Source organism: Leuciscus leuciscus (genome assembly GCF_965113295.1).
Source record: "Leuciscus leuciscus genome assembly, chromosome: 17".
In the NCBI taxonomy this organism is placed as follows: domain Eukaryota; kingdom Metazoa; phylum Chordata; class Actinopteri; order Cypriniformes; family Leuciscidae; genus Leuciscus; species Leuciscus leuciscus.
Genome location: NC_138741.1, coordinates 10,379,829 through 10,401,153, shown reverse-complemented (window position 1 = coordinate 10,401,153; position 21,325 = coordinate 10,379,829). Strand labels below are relative to the sequence as shown.

Genomic DNA, 21,325 nt, shown 5'->3' with positions numbered 1-21,325 from the left:
GTCCTCCTGCAGACACTTTCCATCACTTCTATGCATATGTGTTTGCCCTTGACATTATCAGCAGATTTATGATGCCCTGAGGTAGCTAAATAGTGCTGAGATAGTGAAGACAGCGGCCTGCAGTTGTCCGTCGGCTATATTTGCACTCGTAGAGGAAGGAAAAAGCTCTGTAACAGAGCATGCCCTCGGGGAAAGCCCCTAATTAAACAGTGATTAAATTAAGGGCCAATGCGAGTGAAATGCACATTGATTGACAGGCAGCTCCTCTCGCATTCACTTTCTCCTGGGTTTAGATGGAGTGTGCGGAGTCGCCAGTAACTTCTCTGGCTTTGGTCTCTGAAGACGTCCAATTAATCCATTTTAGCATATAAATGTGCATGATTGTGACTCTTTGAAACTGTTTTCAACCTGTTTGGGACTGAATCTTATTAACATATCTGAAAGAAACATTTCCAGGTCATCTTTATGCATGCTTGAGGCGAGTCACACAATCAATGTGTGGAAATCACCTCTAAAATCTCATTTAGCAAAAAAAACTGTGGCCTTGAAATTGGTTTAGGAGTCAAATAGGTGCCTGGTTTTCGTAGTAAATTCTCCCATTATTTGTACACCGATTTAGATATTTCGTAAAAAGTGTGGATTCAGAATCAAAAGCTATCAAAGGTAAGAAATGTTTGACCTTAAACGTTTTAAGTTGAGTAATGGTGAGAAGGTCCTCTTCTGGTGTAAAACAAATTCAAATAGCTGTTTATTGAGATGGATAGCAACTTTGCCTGTTTCTTGCAATATAACTCCATGCCAAGTTTCGAGCTCAATGAGTGCTGATATGAATTCTGAGACCAAATGGCACATCTGCACAGCTCATAAAGGAATCATAGCTAGGACTTATACAGAGATACATTTACACTGTCTTAAATTGAAATATAGGTCCCAGTACACTTGTACATTCATAGTCTTGGGCTCTCAAAGATTGAGGAACAAATATGATCTGAGAATCCTTCTGGGTTCTGGGGGGAAAGTGTTCACCAAGGTGCTTATGATTTAACAATAAACACTCAATGTTTGAAGAACTTAAAAGAAAATTAACTTAATTTACAATTATTAAAGTTCACATTTTAAGTAGTGCTGTAAAATTGATTAATCGTGATTAATCACATACGTTTTTAAATGTGTGTGTGTGTGTGTGTGTGTGTGTGTGTGTGTGTGTGTGTGTGTGTGTGTGTGTGTGTGTGTGTGTGTGTGTGTGTGTGTGTGTGTGTAAATATACATATATAATCTTGATTAATCTATTTGACAGCACTAGTTTTAAGTGAACTTAAATAGCAATATGCCATGACTTTGTCAATATTTTATATATTATTTTATATATTTTATATTATTTTATGTACTTTTATAATGTTACAAAAGATTTAGATTTCAAATAAATGCTTTTGAACCGTAGCCTGGAAATCCAGACCTAAATCTAAAAGATTAATGGTCTGGCGTCGACTAATGAAAATCGCCCAGCTCGAGGGGCGGCACCAAGCATGCATTAGAAAATCTCACTGCACACAATTGGATAACACTACGACCAATCACAACAAGCCCCATACGCTTAGCTACCAGCGGAGCTAACTGGTAGATTAGACTCTTACCGTATCCAGTCGGCAAAACAGCAAAAACGTCCTTCTTGCAAAGGAACGATTCGAGCGGGTTCCCCAGGGTTCAGTTCTTGGTCCCCTCCTCTTCTCCATCTACACCACATCACTGGGACACATCATACAGGCACACGGTTTTTCCTACCACTGCTATGCTGATGACACACAGCTCTTCCTCTCCTTTCAACCAGATGATCCCACAGTAGCTGCACGGGTCTCAAGCTGTCTGGCGGACATCTCCACATGGATGAAGGAACACCACCTGCAGCTCAACCTGGCAAAGACTGAGCTTCTCGTCCTCCCTGCCAATCCGTCTCTACAGCACGACTTCACCATCCAGCTAGAGTCATCCTTAATCACCCCATCAAGATCGGTCAGAAATCTTGGAGTAACGTTTGATGACCAGCTGACCTTCACAGATCACATTTCAAAGACAGCTCGATCATGCAGGTTTGCACTGCACAACATCAGGAAGATCAGGCCTTTCCTAACTGAGCATGCAACACAACTTATCGTCCAGGCCCTGGTCATCTCTAGGCTTGACTACTGCAATGCCCTTCTGGCTGGACTCCCAGCATGTGCGACCAAACCCCTACAGATGATCCAGAATGCTGCAGCTCGTCTTGTCTTCAACGAGCCCAAGAGGGCCCACGTCACTCCTCTGTTCATCTCTCTGCACTGGCTACCTCTAGCTGCTCGCATCAAGTTCAAGGCACTGACGCTTGCTTACAGAACTATCACAGGCTCAGCTCCCTCCTACTTTCACTCACTCCTACGAGTCTACATCCCTACCAGACACCTACGATCGGTCAACGAGCGACGTCTCGTGGTTCCATCACAGAAAGCCACAAAATCACTTTCCAGAACATTCTCATTTACAGTTCCATGCTGGTGGAACGCTCTCCCCACCCTCATCCGGAATGCAGAATCCCTGACAACATTCAAAAAACAGCTGAAAACCAATCTCTTCCGTGAGCACTTAACCTTATAGTGAAAAAAAAAAAAAAAAAAAAATCCTTTCCCTTTGAAACATCACTTATCAGGCTTATGCTACTCTGAATAATACCTGAACTTCGTATTTTGAGCACTTCCTGCGTTGTTGTTGCTTTTGCCTCTTTATGATGACTCGCTGAACTTAGTCCTAATTTGTAAGTCGCTTTGGATAAGGGCGTCTGCTAAATGACTAAATGTAAATGTAAATGTAAATAAAAAGCCAAGTCTAACTTGTTCATTGTAGCGGCCAAAGCCGTTTCAAACAACTGGTGTTCATCCATAGCCATCTTGCAATGTTTACTAATGACTTCGACGTCACAGCGCTGTCGTCATCTGTTTAACTCGCCTCTGGCCCGCCTATATCAGATAACCCGATGTGATTGGGGCAGCTCAGATCGAGGGGCATATTTAATGAGCATCATTACTCGACACCAGAGTAACTCGCTGAGCAAATTCAACTTGTGCTCTCGCGAGAACTCTGGATTACCAGGGTATTTTAACCATATATTCATCAAAGAAATCAGAAAAAAAAATTATCACGGTTTTTACAAAATATTAAGCAAGCACATCTGTTTAAAACATTGATAATAATAAGAAATGTTTCTTGGGCAACAAATCAGCACATTTGAATGATTTCTGAAGGATCATGTGACACTGAAGACTGGAGGAATGATGCTGTCAGCTTTGATCACAGGAATAAATTACATTTTAAAATATATTCAAATAGATAAGTTATTTTAAATTGTAATAATATCTTTTTATAATCTTTTTACAGACCTCAAATTTGTAAATAAAGTGTATTAGCTTCATGCAAACTCTTGCCTTTATTTATTGCTTTAATTGTTATGTTTTATAATATACTCATTTATATTACTAATAGCAATGTGTCATGGTCAAAAGTAATGCCTATCATAAAATTACAAGAATCAAACTCACTTTCTATGCTTAAAATCTGATATATCATTACAATCATAGAAAAGCTGCATCAAGATGCATTACTTCTGCTTTTGAAAGCTGAACTTCAGAGTAGTAAAAAGTAAACAAAACACAATCTTGTATTCCTCATTTTTGTTGCGTTATTAACTTGATATAAGAGTCATTTTATATTGCAGACTTACTCTTATTTGCTATGCTGGTGTTAGAGGATAAATGTGCATATCCCAGAAGATTGCTCAGGAAATGAATCTAATATTCCTCAAACTCAGGAAGCGTTCTGAAAGCGGAATTGCTGATGTAGTGCGCACTGCAGCGGGGAGCATGAGACAATGCTTTGCATGTGCTGGCCTAATGGTGAGAGTGATGCCAGGCCTACTGACCTCATCAACCATGACATTTACTACAGCGCCTACTGCTGCGCTCCTCCTTCCTCCCACAGCGCATAGCAAACAAACACCACTAACCTGATGTCCATGTACGCATCATGTACAGCACCCAGCCGGTAATGCCTCAGACTCTGAGAGCAGGCAGTGGGGGAAAAAAAGAAGAAGAAGAAAAAAAAAAAAACAGTACAGACTGCAATCTAGCCGCGAAACCGAAAACTAATCTCTAAGGAAGGCTGTCAAGTCTGCGCGCATAACGCTCTAGTGGAATTGAGGCTTAAATGCTTCATAAAGCTTTCATAAATATGCAATCGGTGGGCTAATAGCTGTTGCTAAAACCTGCCTCAGCCCTCATTATCCAGTGGGAGCCCATTGGGAGCCTCTGTGGTGCAAGGTACAGGGGAATATGTTTTGCATTTGCCCCTGCTGAATTCAGCTCCCCCTTAACAAATTCCTTTTGATCTGGTACCCAAGTCATAGCAAGAGAAGATATAATTTCAAGAAACTGTGCCAGTTACGGTGAAACACTGCAAGACTTGCACTTTTAATATATAAAAATAAGTTCGGTATACAGTTACACACAAGGCAGTTATAATATAACCTTATTTTAGTACGCGTCTGCCTGGAATGCTTAATTCTGATTGGTCGGTCGCAACATTCTGCAGTCAAATATTTTTGTATAATGATTGTTAAACTGTATAATTGACACAGCAACTGGAAAAAAAATATGCTTTTGGGGTTCAGATGGTGTAGTTACTACTTCTACCAGCTAACTGGGCCATGCTGCTAACTAATTTTGAAATATATATGGGGGGGTGAGGACTGGTAAAGCATTGAAAATATATTACTTATCAGGGCTAAATGTTATAAAATTATGCTCCTAAAATTTCCTTCTAAACCACTAAAAATTTAAATTTCTTAAAGACTACACAAATTTATGAATGGTTACGGAGAAAAACTGAATTGTACACAACTGAGGATCACACAGAAACAGATTTTCAAGTTATTTCTTAGACAGCAAACTCATGCAGAAACACATGCCTCAATGCTAGGAGATGCGTGATAAATGAAAACAATGTGTCCTAAAATCTTTGATTGTCTGACTGCATAGAATAGTAGTTTGAAGCTTAAAAATTTGGAGTCTGTGCCCATCATGCACAAGCGATATCAACTCTGACTGGCCAAAATCCACAGACTGGCTCTGACTTTTAGCATTCGATTCGTCCAGACTGTAAATCGGGCCATAAATATGTCCAAACGTCATGTAGTGCATTCCATTCATAGTAAATATGATGTTTACAATATTTGCAAATGGCAGTATGTAAGAAACAAGATTATGAACCACAAACTTAAATGCTAAATTAAAAGTTGCAACAGACTTTCATTATCTGTTTGTCTGTCTCCAAGCGCTCACCAATTAAAATATTGGCCATGTGTTTCAAAGACCCGCTGCTTTGCAATCTCACCCAATCATCATTTAAAGAAGGTGGACCAACCAGTGATTGAAAGCCAACTGTCCAATGAATAATTAGATGCCATTTTGCAATGCAAATTCCATGTATTATGTTTTTACAGCATGACATTGGAGCTGGACCCAAAATGACATGTTTAGAGATTGTAATCACTTTTGCATTTTATATGAAAATTAGGGGAAGCTGAGCTACTAGTACAGTAAAGCAATTGCCAATTTTATTAATAGAGACATTTCAGCATGCCATAATATTTGTATGATTTATTTGATTTATATAGCCTACTTACTTCTGAATAATTAATTTGATGTAATTTGCAGTTACAGGAAAAATTGTGTTCTTTAAAAACTTGCAACAATATTTATATTAATGGTTATATGTCAATATACAGTATGCAGGCTATATAGTCCTATTCTAATCATTTTATTCTGAATAAAATACTGATGTTAAATCAAGAAAGACATAAAAGTAATAAACCTGACCCTCAATAATAACATAATTTTTACTGTAAACTGGTGCATCAAATAGAGTGATACTATTATTGGACATTATAATTTGTTTGGAATGTGAATAAAACAGGGGTAGAAGACTTGTACCTTGGCGCTCGTCTCATCTGACAGTAGATCAGCGTGCCCTTGGTTTCCAGTGAGTAATGCTCATCAAAATGGTTGTATTCCTCCATAAACCTTAAGTCTCATACACAATGAGAAACGTCGAGGTATAGGTTGAGAGACCATTTCTCTTGACATTCACAATGGCAGGCTCATCAGTCATGCTGTCAGAGGCTAGTTTGGAATTTATGAGGAATAACGATGGGTTGAAAATAGACGAAAGCCTTGCTCGTACTTCTGTATGGAGTGTTGTATGCTTTGCTTGACCCGGTCTGAAACTCTATTTCTTTCCTCCACTGACCCCCTTGGGCTGATTTTTCATTCAGAGTGATTCCAGAGTTTGGTGTCATATTAAAGTTATGGGTTTGTGAGTGCCAGTAGGGTCTGGCTGTTGTCGTCCAGAAAAGGTTGAGACATTTCACAGGGTGATTTAGAAAACGTTTTTATTTAAAGCTGCACACAGACATAAAGGCCTGGTTTCACAAACAAGGCTTAGATTAAGCCAGGATTAAGCCTTTGATCAATTAGTTGATTTTATAAAGTGCACTAGAAAACAACATCACTGGTGTGCATCTTGAGACAAAACAATATCCTTGACATAATTTAAGTTGCTTTCAGTTAAAAAAAGCTGACATTGACAAACATGTACATTTAATTTAGAGATAATTGTCAATATCTTTTCTGAGAGTGTCTAGGGTAATTTCAAGCCTCTTTGCCAGTGGTTCTAAATCAGGAGACCTAAAGGTGACTTAACTCAAGATATTCATTTTAAGATATCATTTTAATTCATCTCCTCAACAAACTGAGTTTCCACTGTCTTAAAAACTTGGATGTGTGAGGTAGCCTAATTTTAAAAGCTTGATTTCTAGACATGAAAAGTTCACGTATAAGTCATGCATTTTATGTTTTTTTTTTTTTTGTTTTTTTTCTCTAAAATTGTGTCAAATTTACAAATCCTTATCCTTAATCCTAATCCAGTAAATGATGAACAGCTGAAAAAGTCAATGGTCATTTGAATATTGTTGTGGACAATGGGATCTTGAGACATTTGATTAACGTGGAAATTGAAGCGTGTTGCATTGTGGGAGAGAACTACATCATTTGCGTTTTGTTCTATTGCAAGTTTACAAGTGATGAGAATCGCAAACAACTGATTTAAGATTCAAGAAAGAGTCAATTTTTTCTTTAAAAGCCATGAAAGATTCTCACTTTGTAAGGATTTTTATGCCACTTTCAATCAAACTCAACTCAACTTGACTAACTCAACTTCCCGAACATCTATGTATTACATAAAGAAATTGGTTGTTTTCGGTCCGGTCCCGTGTTGGGTTGTCATGGGAAGGAAAAAGGAGACCAAAATTCAAAATGTGTCTTGTAAGACTTAGCTGAAGGGCAAAAATTGTACTCCCCATCCAATTGCCTAGTTTACTAGACTTTATTGCAGAGAGCTAGAGATTTACTTTCACTGTTTTTTCTAACAACGAAATAGTGAACATTCGAGTCAAACTAAGATTGATGGACCAATGCCACAGACATGATGGAGGACTTGTCATATGTTCCAATAAGAACTCACTGTGCAAATGCCCCTCCAGAAGCTCTGCCATTTGCTTCTGCGGTAGTTGTTTTTCTCCTGTTGTTTTCTCCAGAGTTCAGGGACACTACATTGTCTGGCCGCAAACAAACCTTAATGTAGACAGAGCCAAGTCGGCAAATCTCGGTGAGTACACACAGCCAGACCCCCCTCGCCTTTTCAGCTGGAAGTACACAGGAGAGCGAGGCATTTTTCAATGCATTTAGATGAGACCTTTAACAAAGGTCTCTAATGCAGATATCAATGATCCCTGAGAGAGGCTATTGGAGTGAAATTGGCTGACGGGGATGTCACTGCTTGCATGAAAAATGATGGATCCAATTTGTCCGCTTCTCTGCTCCATTCCCGCAGCCTCGGTGCAAGGCTACATGAAGAGTCTTTAGAGGAGGAAGAGAACCAATAACAGGGCCTGTAGAGTTGCCTAACAAGTTAACTACTTGAATTGCCACTTTACCTCCAATTTTATCAGGCTGTCAGTGGGACCGTAGCAAAATATGATGAGTCAATGATCGCATCCATGGAAATAATAACAGCCTTTGGTTTCAGCCAGGCGACAGAGGGAGTGTTTCCATCAGCGCAAACATTTCTGATAATTCTGCTAGAAAGAAACTCTCAGTGCCCTAAAACACTATCCCTTGAACTCCTAGAACACGTCCGGAAGGGGTTCACCACTGACATGGTTATTTTAATGGAGCGACTCCAGGAAGCCCAGTGATAGAGTGCTCAGCATTGCGCCCTTGAGGGGAAAGGTAAATTTGTGAAGTTAATCACTTAATGAGGCTAATTAAACATGGAGAGCTCAGGTGTAATGAGTGCCACCTCTGTGCCTGCAGCAAATGAGTGTGATTTCTCTCTCTGGGCAAGAGGACGACAGCAGGGTCTTCTCTGTTATTTACCCCACAACCAAGAATGACCCACTTAGGTCTTTCAAATAAAGATCCTAAACACCAACTGTGTTTTGGGCAAGTATGGGCCTTCAGGCCACAAAAATCAGCCATAAAACAGCAACATGTGGTTATCATCACTCAAACCCTCTCACATTTTGAAAGTACTATGCTGAAGCGAATACTCTGCGTTCGGGCCAATTACCAGGATCAGAGCCCTCTCCCCGGACAGCACGCCAAATACGTTTACCAATTTAATCTATTTGTAAGTGGGAACTCGTGAAATATATTTACGGTAGGAAATTAACAAAATATCTTCATGGAACATGATCTTTACTTCATTATCCTAATGATTTTTGGCATAAAAGAAAAATCAATAATTTTGACCCACACAATGTATTGTTGGCTATTGCCACAAATATACCAGTGCTACTTGTGACTGGTTTTGTGATCCAGGGTCACATATAATCTATCAGTCAAATTTGATGTGATTCTGGACAAAGATTTAGCCTCAAGCTTGTAGGCCAAAGTAGGCTAACAGCATTTAAATGCTTTTTTCCCCTCATAGTCCTTACAAAAAATAATACCATGTTAGGCCAAAAGTGATGCTAGCAAATGGAATGTCATGGAACTTTCATATATACCATGGTAATGAATGTTTACCAAAGTAAAAAAAAAAAAAAACATATAACGGTAATAACAATATTTAGCAGTTTAGAAATTTGAAATGAAAAAAAAAATAAGAACGATTGTTGGAGTATGTTTTCCAAGAAAATGTTACGCTTAATTCAATGTGTTACTTATGGAAGCTTGTTTCCGGAAATTAATAAAAAATGAGACTTTTTGTCTCAAAATTCTGACTTTTTTCTCGCAATTGCAAGTTTACATCTAACAATTATGACTTTTTTTCCCCCCATAAACTCACAATTGCAAGTTTATATCAGAATTGCGAGATGTAAACTTGCATTTGTGAGAAAAAAAAGTCAGAATTGTGAGATAAAAAGTCGTAATTATCTTTTAAATTGTTTTATTCCGTGGCGGAAACAAGCTTTAGTTACTTGCCATTTCTTTGTAATTCTTTGTGAAATTTACTAGCAATTTCTGAGTGAAAATTATAAATACTACTTATTTATATTTTAGGCTATTGATAATGCTACTCCTTAATTTATCATAGACTATTAGGCTATTTATAATACTGTCTGATTATTCTGATCCCAATCACATCATCAAGTACATTTTGATAATGAGGCAGATAAAGCACAAAAAAAGCTGACGCAAACAGGGTAAAACAACCCTTGCCCTCATTCACCCCATAATGCATTGCAAATAAAAGCTTTTTCATCAGACGATAATACACCTCTTCATAATATGGCAGGTGACCGTGTATTGTAAGGTTGTGACTAAAATATCTCTTTGATTTACACTTATTCCATTATTAGCCTGTCTTTGAAGTGACCCGAGAGCACTCGCTAACTCCTCATTACGCAGACAGAAATTAAACTCTACAGCTGTAGAGGACTTTGATGTTTCCAGACACCCGTGAACCTGGGAGCAAAACATTGTACTCTCTTACATCAGATACAGTGTTCGTCCCTTGGGGCGGTACATTCATTAAATGTGATAGGAACAGATAAAAGACAATGTCCTTCCCCTTGTCAAGATTAGGTTGAGGCATTGGGTGATGTTGCAGTGTGACTGAGATTGTGATTTTACAGACCAAAACATCCCCTGGGTAGATTTACATATGCATAGATAAAATTCATAGAGCAATTATTGACAACGCTGCTGTCTGATGAGATTTATTAGATTGCGATTCGCTTAAATCTGACAGATCTTGGAAACAGGGTAGTATGCATGACAGGAAAATGATGGCCTTCATAAAACATTATATCACTGCAATGAAATGGCATTAATCTTTCATAACATGGGTCATCGTTGTATGCTAAACAGATTTCACTCTGGCAGGACGTTCAGAGGAAGGGCAGGACATGGGCATGTAGAGACATCAGTATACATGTAGGCTAAATGCACAAAAGGTGAAACGGTCTTTTTCGATGTTAAATATGCAGACATAACTATGAGTCAGAAAATTCAAGAAATTTCCCAAAAACAATGTAAAGCAAAGAGTCTGAGTACTGGATCCCTTAGGAGTGATGATTTTACATGACATTACTTGTGATGTTGTACAGTTCTCAAAATCTGTTAAAGTAATCAGCAAAATTTTCACATTTTAAATCAATAGTCCAGTCAGAGGCTGTTTCTCAATATGCGTTCTTCAGTGATCTTGTGTCCTTGTGTTCTCGTACTACGTCATCATCAACCGTCGAAGTTCAATTCCAATACTCAAGAACGCAAGTACAGAGGACGCATGAAGTGCCCGGATGTGTCCTTGATATCGAGGATGCATCAAATGCAGACTTGAGAGAATCGAACCGCTAAAAATCCCAGAAGACGCTGCGGGCAGTCGACGTACGGAAGGCTGTAAGCTTTAAACTTCTCGTTCTCACTTAAGAGATTCCCGCTGCAAGCTCGAAATACGTGACAGCTCGTGAAAGTTTACATTTGTCGGTCTCTTTTGCTTCATTTTAATAAAGTGATAAAGACCTTAAGAAAGCGGCAGTATTTTTATTGCCATATTAAAAAGAATCTTAACATTGACAAAACATAGACACACATAGGCTACTCATAAATACACACGGTAAAATAAAAAAGATATAAACTATGAAAACAATGTCTATAATAATATGAAAGAAATGTTTAATAGGTTGTGACATTTGTTTGTGATGTTGTGTTGTATTTATTGCGCTTTGGTCGTGAATCGCTATTTGCCGAGATGGTCAGTTAAGCAGCAAGATCGCAGCACATCTCAATTCTCATAAAGATGCGTTCTGTGTTCTCGCGTCCTTCCAAATTCGTTCTTTCAAGGTCACCTGGCAAGACCAGTCTCAAAGAGAACGCAAGTCTGTTCTTTGCGTTCTTGGAATTGAGAAACAGCTAGAATATGAGTCTGATACTGCTCCATTGGGCTGTGATTATGGGGCGCGTTTCAACCGAACCAGGAAAGAAAATGCCTCTGCACTCAATTAGATAGACCTACAACCAATCAGAGCCACAGAGTAAGTGACGTATGTTCTTCATTCATCTTTCCGATCGACAAATGCCTTGATCGCGTTTCTCTGTTCCTCTTTTAAAATGAATGCGCTGTCGATATGTTCTACAACAGATGCAATGGCGGAATCTACACATCTCAATTCTCCAGCGACAGCCGTCTTTGTTGTAAACGAATTCAACCCAAGCGCTCTTTGGTGACGTGGATGATTACGTTACTGTTGATCATCTGTCCATCATCGTATAAAGCCCGCCCTGACGATTTGATTGGTCCAATGCTGTTCGAGCATTGTTCCTCTACAACGGATCAAGTCCAGACCGAACTTCCCGACCTCAAATGTTGTGGGCGGGGCTAAGTTCGGCTGGCATCCAGGCTAGGAACATACTGTATACTTGATGAAATAACATTCAACCATTTGCAATAACACTTAAAGACTTCGTAAATTAAATGTAAAAGTGAGCTTTGGATATTCAAATTAGTATGCATTAAAATTACCTCTCCTATATATAAAGTACATTGAGGGTTACACTCCGAAACATGTTTTTGTTCAGGATTCACCCTTTGACATTAAGCATGAGAAGCAGCGTGGCCATCCATGCAGCTAAGCAGTAAAGCTCAAATGCAAATGGCACAACACTCTGCTCCAGTGCTGCCTCATCAGTTCTGACACCCTGCTGGAGTGGTAATCTGTGAGCCATATGCATAGCAAAGCATCATGGCCATCTGCCCTGGGAACACACGCATCCATCTTCCTGCATGAGGGACACAGGTTTGTATACATGTAGGTCCTGAGGATATCGGGAGGGTGAGATAGACAGAACAGGAGAGTGAGTGTGAATACCACTGCATGGCTCCCTCTGCTGTGCTAAATGCTGTTCACTAATAACAATCAATAATCAAAGCTGGGAATTAAAGGCGTAGTCACTCATGTCAGTCCAAACCTGTTTGATATTTCAGTCTTCTGTGAAGCACAAAATTTGAATCTAGATGCAGGTCTTTACCATATAGAGTTCAAATGACAAATAAGCACCAAAATAAAAGTGGTCCATACAACTTGTGCTCTTAATGCCAAGTCTTCTGAAGGTGTATGTTGGCTTTGTAAGGTTTAACAAATCATTAAGTCTAATTTTGTGAATCACTTAAAAGAGTGACTCTCAACTGTCTCAAAATAATGACTTGTTTATTGATCCAGTTAAGTTGAAATTTAGTGACTCGATTCAAATAATGACACTAAGCACCAGTTACAGAGCAAGTTGGTGAATAAACAATCAGAGCATAATTGTTTTTAGGGATAGTATTTCTTTAATGAGGACAATGTAGGTTAGAATACATCTCACAACATTCCCATTCCCATTCCCCTTACTATCCCATAATTTCTAAAACAGACCAAGAAAGGTAAAAGAAATAAAAATGAGAGAATAACATTAATTACTAAAATTAAGACTGTCTGTACTGAGACAATTGGAATGAGAACTAAACTGAGCTGGACAATGATATCACAGTTTTCTACATCATTATTTTCCTGTTTATCCATTTTAAGCTGCTTTAAAGTGCTAAATAAATAAAAATGACTTGACCTTACTATAATAGTTCATGTTTTATTAATATAATATAAATAAATGTAAAGGGTGTTAACAGGTCCATACCTAATGCCTACATGTCTACTTGAGAATGATGCAGTAAACCTTCCCAGACCAAGCTAAGAATGATATCACCACAGGCCAATCTGATCTCTTTTATTTTTAGAATATTTCCTCAGAGCATCTAATCAGTGCGCAAGGCCCAGCAACACCAACGTCTCCCTGCCTGGAATCTTATCATACACTAGGGGCTTTTATCCCTTCTTCCAGTCATTAACAAGGAATAAGCAGATAGCAGTCTAGGAAAAAACACACAAAAAAAAAAAAAAAAGCCATCCATGATGTCAGTGCTAAAAGGGGTTTTAAGGAGACCTGTAAGTTTCCAACAGTTCCGAGATTCATGGTATTTCAATTAAGAAAGCATTTTTTTAACCAAAGGAACAGAGTGCTTTCAGTTCAGCTGTGATCAATTTGAGGACTTACATAACTCTAAAATGTCTGCATATTTCAAAGACTCTGCTCAAGGTGAGCGAACACAAACTGGGGTTTGATACTTTTGGTTAGGCCTTTAATTAACTGAAAGTGAAGCTGTAAAGTAGGTTTAAGATGACAGCTACACAATGCTCTGAGACAGGTTGCCTGAACTCCTGCTAATAAGTGGAGAATATATCCCAAAGGTGTGTGACATGATCCTCTACCATCTGGCAGTCATCATAATAAAACTTTTAGGCAAACTTGACATGATGACTCTTTTTTTTTTAATGAACCAAGTTAGAACTTTGCACAACATCAGGTATTTATTATTTCATTACTGACAACATTTTTAGTCAAATATTAGGGCAACATTTGACACGTTTTGCTGCCAGATGATAGTTATGACACCTGCTCAAATGCCAAACCTTCATCTGATTATAAATATGGTGATTATCTCTAAGGTAGACACCCGACTTGATATATTTAACTTTTTAAATGACGGTGGACACCCGACTTGACTTTTTACCATCTGAATCTAACCACGTCATGTCAACAAATCGAAAGTCAGCCAGCTATTTATTTTCTTTTAGCCCCAAATACCATACTTTTACATATTCTTACGTTATTTAAAAACGGTTGCTTTATTTACCTTGAACAAAACTGAAACTGGGGGTATGGCCTAATGGTTAGAGAGTCAGAAAAGTAACCCGAAGGTTGTGGTTTCGATTCTCAATACCGGCAGGAAATGACTGAGGGCACCAAACCCCCAAATCGCTTCCCCGGACGCCGCAGTGAATGGCTACCCACTGCTCCGGGTGTGTGTGTCCATGATTTTCAGTGTGTGTTCTTTACTCACTGCTCCTAACGTATGTGCACTAACTTGGATGGGTTAAATGCAGAAGACAAATTCCGAGTATGGTTTACCCTACTTGGCCTTCATGTGTCTCTTTCACTTGAAAAACAAGACCTTTGTCTCAAAATATAGTCAATCATTGTATTGGTTCTCATTTGCTACATAAATCTACAACATTTTAAAAAACATTAAATATTAGATCATATTAGCGCAGAATCAACTTTGAGTTGCTGTCCGGGATCGTGTCAAGGATCAGCCAAATTTCCACGTGCATCGTCAAAAGCGGTTGTTAAGAAAAGTGCTGAGCTGAAGTTATATGCCACATAGTGGTTTAAAAGAGAATAAAGTCAAATGAGCCTTTTACCCCGGTGCACCTTTAAGGCCAAAGTACTCTTCACTTTTTACGAGTATGCGAGGGTCAGCGTACAGTGCTCATGACACAAATTTCATCATCAGAAGAGTACGCAAGTACTGTACCGGATTTTTGTAACCGTGGGTACTTTGTTCATTTTTTGCAGTAATTAGCTTATCCACAAGGTGGCAACTGGGCCCTGGGGGCGTCGATTCACAAGGTAGTTGAAGAAAAACTGTATAAACAGAACAGACTGGAACACAGGCAAGCTACAGCAACAGCTACAGAGATGAGAGATTGTGCGAAGAGGTTTGAAAGTACCCTCATTTGTACAACTCTAGCATGAAAGAATCCAAAGATATTTACATGGGTTGTGACTCGTGGTGAGAGATTGCTCAACACTATGCATGCGTCAAACGCCTGTGTACTGAGTTCAAGTCAAAAGAAGTATACTTTCTGCTTTAGTCCCATGGTACGCTAATATTATCTGAGATCAATTTTGGTCTTGAGCTGATGTTCAAACTACTAAAAGCAATTTTTCATGTCCGAAAAACCCAAGGCATATCAAGTTAAATTAAATATGTCTGTGCGCATCATGATATCATACTCAATAACCATTGATCTTAGAGCAGACGGCATGTGACATGTCAGACTATGTGACAAAATAAAGTATGTTGTCCTTGCAATGCCAATGCAGAGCTTGTATGATGTCATAGTCCACTCTGACAATGATGTGTCAGTACGTTTTATCAATCACAGAGTAAGTTATCCATACACCCATTTCACAAATGAACAAAGCAAATTAAACCTCAGCTTCTGGCCCATTAACACAGGGGTGAACCCAAGGATTTAGGAAGGATGTGTGTCCCTACACTTCATCAAAGTGCTTTTAATAAGAGCATTCCTTTGAAGGCCAAGCATTGTCCTTCTAAAAGTGCCACATTTACATACTACAATTACGGAGCCAAGAGCCGAGACAGCATGAGAAATTATTTTGCATTCCCCATTGTTGCGATGACGTTAAACAATGATATAAACCATGACCTGCAGGTCAATCATTAGTCCCTGTTCTATACTTGTCTGATGCTTTGCAAGCCGCATGTTTAATTTGTTGATTCATGGCATTGTGGTCCATTCAAGGGATTAAAACCTCAAGCAAGAACCCTCTTATTAATATACTGGTTTCATATAACCTCCCAACCTCCAAAAAAAGTTAATACGATTAAAAACTAAAATAATTTATCAAAAGTGCCATGATGGTTCCAGCTCAAGACCTCTTTTTAACTATTAATTCTTGCAATTAGGCAACTTATGAGTGTGAGGGCCCATCAAATATTCATAGTGATGCATAATTATGTATTATATTCCAGACATAAGAAGTTATATATCCACAGTGGGCTTGTCAAGATAAAGACATTTTTATTTGCTTTATAAGACTGTTTCATCTCCAACAGGGTCTTGGTGGATAAAAGAGCCTTCTCTGACACAACTGCAGGGGTTCTTTGTGACCTCCCATATTAATTCTATCAAGCATAAGACACATGAACACAAAAGTATTCAACACAACAGGCAGTCCCAGTATCAAAGTGCAGAGAATGCAACAAAGTCTTACCTAAAAAAAAAAAAAAAAAAAAAAAAACCACTGAGCATGTCAACCAGGGGACAAATAAAGCCCCAGAATGAGGCTATAGAACGCATTGTGTGATAAATTATATATTATGTTCATGCCAGTATTGGAAGATTATTGAAGGTCTCAATTGTGCCAGAAGCAAATATGGAACTCCAACTACAATGGACTTGCTGAAGAAGTTTGGCTTTCATCTTGAGATATGCTTCAAAGCTTGCTTCGAACAGAGCAAACTGGCAATCAAACTAATGTGTAACCAGGCAGTTGTGCACTTCACCAAGCCCATCATCAGAACAGCAGCGGATCATACAGAGACAGCGCCGTCTCCTCATATCAAGCATTCAAGGTCTTCGGAACATGTTATTTTTTCCATGTTGAAAGCTGTGGGGAGATGATTTGAGAATCTTTAATGTCTTGCATGTGTCATGTGAAAGAACATCCTCTTTCTTATAGATCCATCTATCTGAAGTCTTTATAAATATATAGAAATAAAACGTACTCGGTTACTAACGTAACCTCGGTTCTCTCTAGAAGAGGGAACGAGTACTGCGTAAGATATCTTACGCTCGGGGAAAATCCTTTTCCGCGAGATATTGAAGCCAAAAATTATCCTTAATTTTGTAATAATGCAAAACGCGTTGCAGCAGCAATGCAGACATAGGCGAGACAGCTCGCGCGCCTATTGGCTGCTCTGCGGCAACTGCAGCAGCCTATCGAGCGAGGCCTGGCGTGACGCCAGACCCAATCAGGGCACTTCGCGCCCGCTGCGTCACGTCCCGCCGAAATGGGCGTGGTCTAGGCCTATAAATATCGCTCGCAGGCAGCTATTATCTGGTTTTTCATCATCGAAGCAACCAGAGCGTGTGCATGCACGGCAAGATACGCAGTACTCGTTCCCTCTTCTAGAGAGAACCGAGGTTACGTTAGTAACCGAGTACGTTCTCTTACGAGAGGTCTCTCGTACTGCGTAAGATATCTTACGCTAGGGGACCCAATGTAAAACGCCGTGCATGCTGAGATCTGACACCAAAGACCCAAGGGCGAAAAGCCCGGGGTACATATAGTGCACAATCACTCAGTGAACTCACAGAGAGTACGGGAAGAAGGAGGGGTGCAGCCTCACTTTTCCACATAAAGTAGCGTCGAAGGGACGCGAATTTCATCATACAGACAGGGCGGGGTACGGCCTGAACTGATGGGAAAAAATGTGGGTCTTACACAGTTTGCCCAGCTTTAAACTGTCGAACATCGAGCTGTGCTCAGCAAACGCAGCATTCTGAGCTGAACGCATCAGGTCAGATAATACTGGTAGTTTAGACCGACAGCAGCCTGGCCTGCAGGGCGGGAACCTCTAGGTTATAAAACCTTATAAATGTAGACGGGGAGGCCCAGCCTGCCGCCATACAAATATCTTGCAAGGCAATCCCACTTGACCAGGCCCACGAAGAGGCCATGCCTCTCGTGGAATGCGCTCTGACACCCAAAGGGCACTGCATGCCCTTGGAGGCGTATGCCAGCGCTATAGCATCAACTATCCATCTGGATAGGCTCTGTTTCGACGCGGCTAGTCCCTTAGAACGTCCGCTAAACGAAACAAAGAGCTGTTCCGTCTGTCTGAAAACAGACGAGCGAGACACATAAGCTCGTAATGCCCTGACTGGGCAAAGGAGGCTCGCGTCTCTTTCCTCATCAGGGACCGGTAGGGCTGACAGAGAGATAATCTGCGCCCTAAACGGTGTGTTGAGGGATTTTGGAACATAACCGTGCTTAGGTTTGAGTATAACTTTTGAGTCATTGGGCCCAAACTCCATGCACGCCGCGCTCACAGAGAGCGCGTGCAGATCCCCTATGCGCTTCACTGAAGCGAGAGCCAGCAAAAACACTGTTTTGAAAGACAGGTGTTTTAAATCGATTGACTGCAAAGGCTCAAATGGCGCACCTTTCATGGCTTCCAGAACCGTAGAAAGGTCCCATACGGGGACTGAGGGAGGTCTGGGAGGATTCAGTCTCTTAGCTCCTCTAAGGAAGCGGATGACTAAATCGTTCCTTCCTATTGACTGACCAAGCGTTGTTTCTGAGAACGCTGCTATAGCCGCCACATAAACTTTGAGCGTGGAGGGGGCCCTGCCCCCATCCAACAGCTCTTGTAGGAAGGAAAGCACCTCCGTCACATCACAGTTTGTGGGTGACACACCACGGGCTGTGCACCAGCCCGAAAACACTGACCATTTCGAAGAATAGAGTCGTCTTGTAGACGGAGCTCTAGCCTGCGTGATCGTGTTTAATACTCCTTTAGGGAGTCCAACATGTACCCGTTGATGGCCCAGACATGAAGGGACCATAGTTCCGGGTGAGGATGCCAGATCGAGCCGCGGGCCTGTGAGAGGAGATCTCTCCTCACTGGTACCGGCCACGGGGCAGTACTTGCTAACTGCATCACGGCTGGGAACCAAGGTTGGTTTTTCCAGAACGGTGCTACCAGCAGTACTGAGCATCCTTCTTCCCTGATCCGTTCTATCACCTGAGGCAGGAGAGAGACGGGGGGAAAAGCATAGAGCGGGCGGCGGGGCCACACATGGGACAGCGCGCTCCTGCTCTTGGAGAAAAATTCTTGACAGTGAGCGTTTTCTTGAGACGCAAACAGGTCCACTTTCGCTCTGCCGAATTTCTTCCACAGCAGTTGGACTGTCTGTGGGTGTAGGGACCATTCGCCTGCCGGAACATTGTTCCTGGACAGTCTGTCTGGTCCTATATTCATGATCCCTGGCACGTGCGCTGCTCTGAGCGAGCGCAGGTTGCACTGAGCCCATACTAGGAGGCGTTCTGCCAGCCTGTACAGTTTCTCGGATCTGATGCCGCCCTGGCGATTTATGTAGGACACCACAGACATGTTGTCCGAACGGACCAAGACGTGGTGACCTTTTATTTGGGGACAAAAACGCGTCAGCGCGTTGTCTACTGCCAGCATTTCGAGGCAGTTTATGTGCAGGAGCTTCTCCCGTTCTGACCACTGGCCGAAGAACGGTCTGCCCTCGAGCAGCGCTCCCCATCCCGAGGTGGACGCGTCCGTGGACACCACTTTCACCCTCGAGGAAGTCCCCAGGCTTACACCTGATTGGTACCAGTCGTTCGCTTTCCAGGGTTTCAGAGCTGTAACGCATTTCTGATTGACCCTGAGGCGAAGCAAACCGGGTGCCCACGCTTCGCGTGGGACTCGCGCTTTCAGCCAAAACTGCAGCGGGCGCATGCGTAGCAGACCCAGCTGGAGCACTGACGATGCTGAGGCCATGAGACCTAGCATCTTCTGAAATCTTTTGAGCGGGACAGACGCGCCGCAGCGAAAAGAGTTCGCTGTGCGTCGAATGTCTACCGCGCGCTGTTGTGATAGTCGCGCTATCATGGATAGTGAGTCCAGTTCTGTGCCCAGGAAAGATATTTTCTGACTGGGTGACAGGGAGCTCTTCGCCCAATTGACACTCAGACCCAAATCCTCGAGGTGATCGAGTAAAATGGTCGTGTGTTCTATGAGCACTGCGCGAGATTGCGCTAGAATCAGCCAATCGTCCAAATAGTTCAGCACTCGCATGCCTCTCATTCTGAGGGGTGCGAGCGCCGCGTCCATGCACTTCGTAAATGTACGGGGTGCTAGGGACAAACCGAACGGCAGGACTGTGTACTGATATGCCTGGCCCTCGAAGGCGAATCTCAAATATCGCCTGTGACGTGACGCTATCTGTATTTGAAAATACGCGTCTTTCAGATCTATTGACACAAACCAATCTCCTTGGCGAATCTGCACAAGGATTTGCCTGGTCGTGAGCATCCTGAACTGTCGCTTCACAAGCACTTTGTTCAGCTGCCTTAGATCTAGTATGGGTCTGAGACCCCCGTCTTTTTTCGGTACCAGGAAGTATCTGCTGTATAGCCCTCCCTCGCTCTGATCTTGAGAGAGAGGTTCTATGGCCCCTTTGCTCAATAGTTTCGTCACTTCGGCTCGAAGTAGATGTGCTACTTCTGTTTTTACCGTGGTCTCGACGCGCGCCACATAGCGGCGAGGGCGTCGGCGAAACTGCAGCGAATAGCCTCTTTCTATAATGTTCAGCACCCACTTCGAAACCCCGGGTAGCTTTGCCCATGCGTCTGCATGGATAGCTAGGGGTCGAATACGAAGCGCGCTCCGCTCGCTCAGCGATGGAGAAGCTTCGGTGTGCTCGTGACATTTGAGGCATGGGGCGCGCTGATGACAGCGGGCAGATTGCCCGCGCTCGACTCCTCTACGGTGGTTAACCGCGAGGGGGAGGGCTGGGCGGTTCCCGTGGGAACTGTCATGTCTATGTGTGGATGTGGGCGCGGGACAGCGGGCACATTTATCACACTGAAAGCATCGTTCGCTTGCGTGAAGCGAGTGCACGTTGGTTTCGTTTTTACAGAAACCGTGAGACATGCATAACGTGGTGTTAGTGGGCACTGGGTAGTGGGCACGTTCACCATGTTTGAAGCGCAACCGATCTGAGTCGGTTTTATGTGCGCGAGCCCTGTGTGACAGGCTGTGCTTATGTGTAGGGATGGGCACTGGGCAGTGGGCATTCTTACTACACACGAAACACCATCGGCCGTGGCCGGGACACCAGAAAATACACTCTTTTGGGGATTTATCTGGGTAGCCGTGAAAACGGCATTTGTGTGCAGGCAAGCGGGTGACAGAACCGACTTGTTGGCTGCAGAAAACACTGGAACAGTCACATTTTCTGGAACTGGACGAGCGAATAGCTTTGGTGTGAGTCCGGCCGCAGCGGGACTGGAACACCGTCGTTTTCCTAGCTGTG

General features: G+C 41.7%; 2 protein-coding genes across 2 annotated transcripts in view; both read right to left on the bottom strand.

The window, feature by feature from the left end:
- The window catches only part of colec11 (collectin sub-family member 11), a 325,681-nt gene that overhangs the window by 270,996 nt on the left and 33,360 nt on the right, over positions 1-21,325 (bottom strand). The gene's annotated exons all lie outside the window — the stretch shown is intronic.
- The window catches only part of dcdc2c (doublecortin domain containing 2C), a 28,467-nt gene continuing 23,646 nt past the window's right edge, over positions 16,505-21,325 (bottom strand). The window contains exon 14 of the mRNA XM_082142853.1: positions 16,505-16,880. The gene's annotated coding sequence lies outside the window, so the exon portion shown is untranslated. The remainder of the gene's footprint in view (positions 16,881-21,325) is intronic.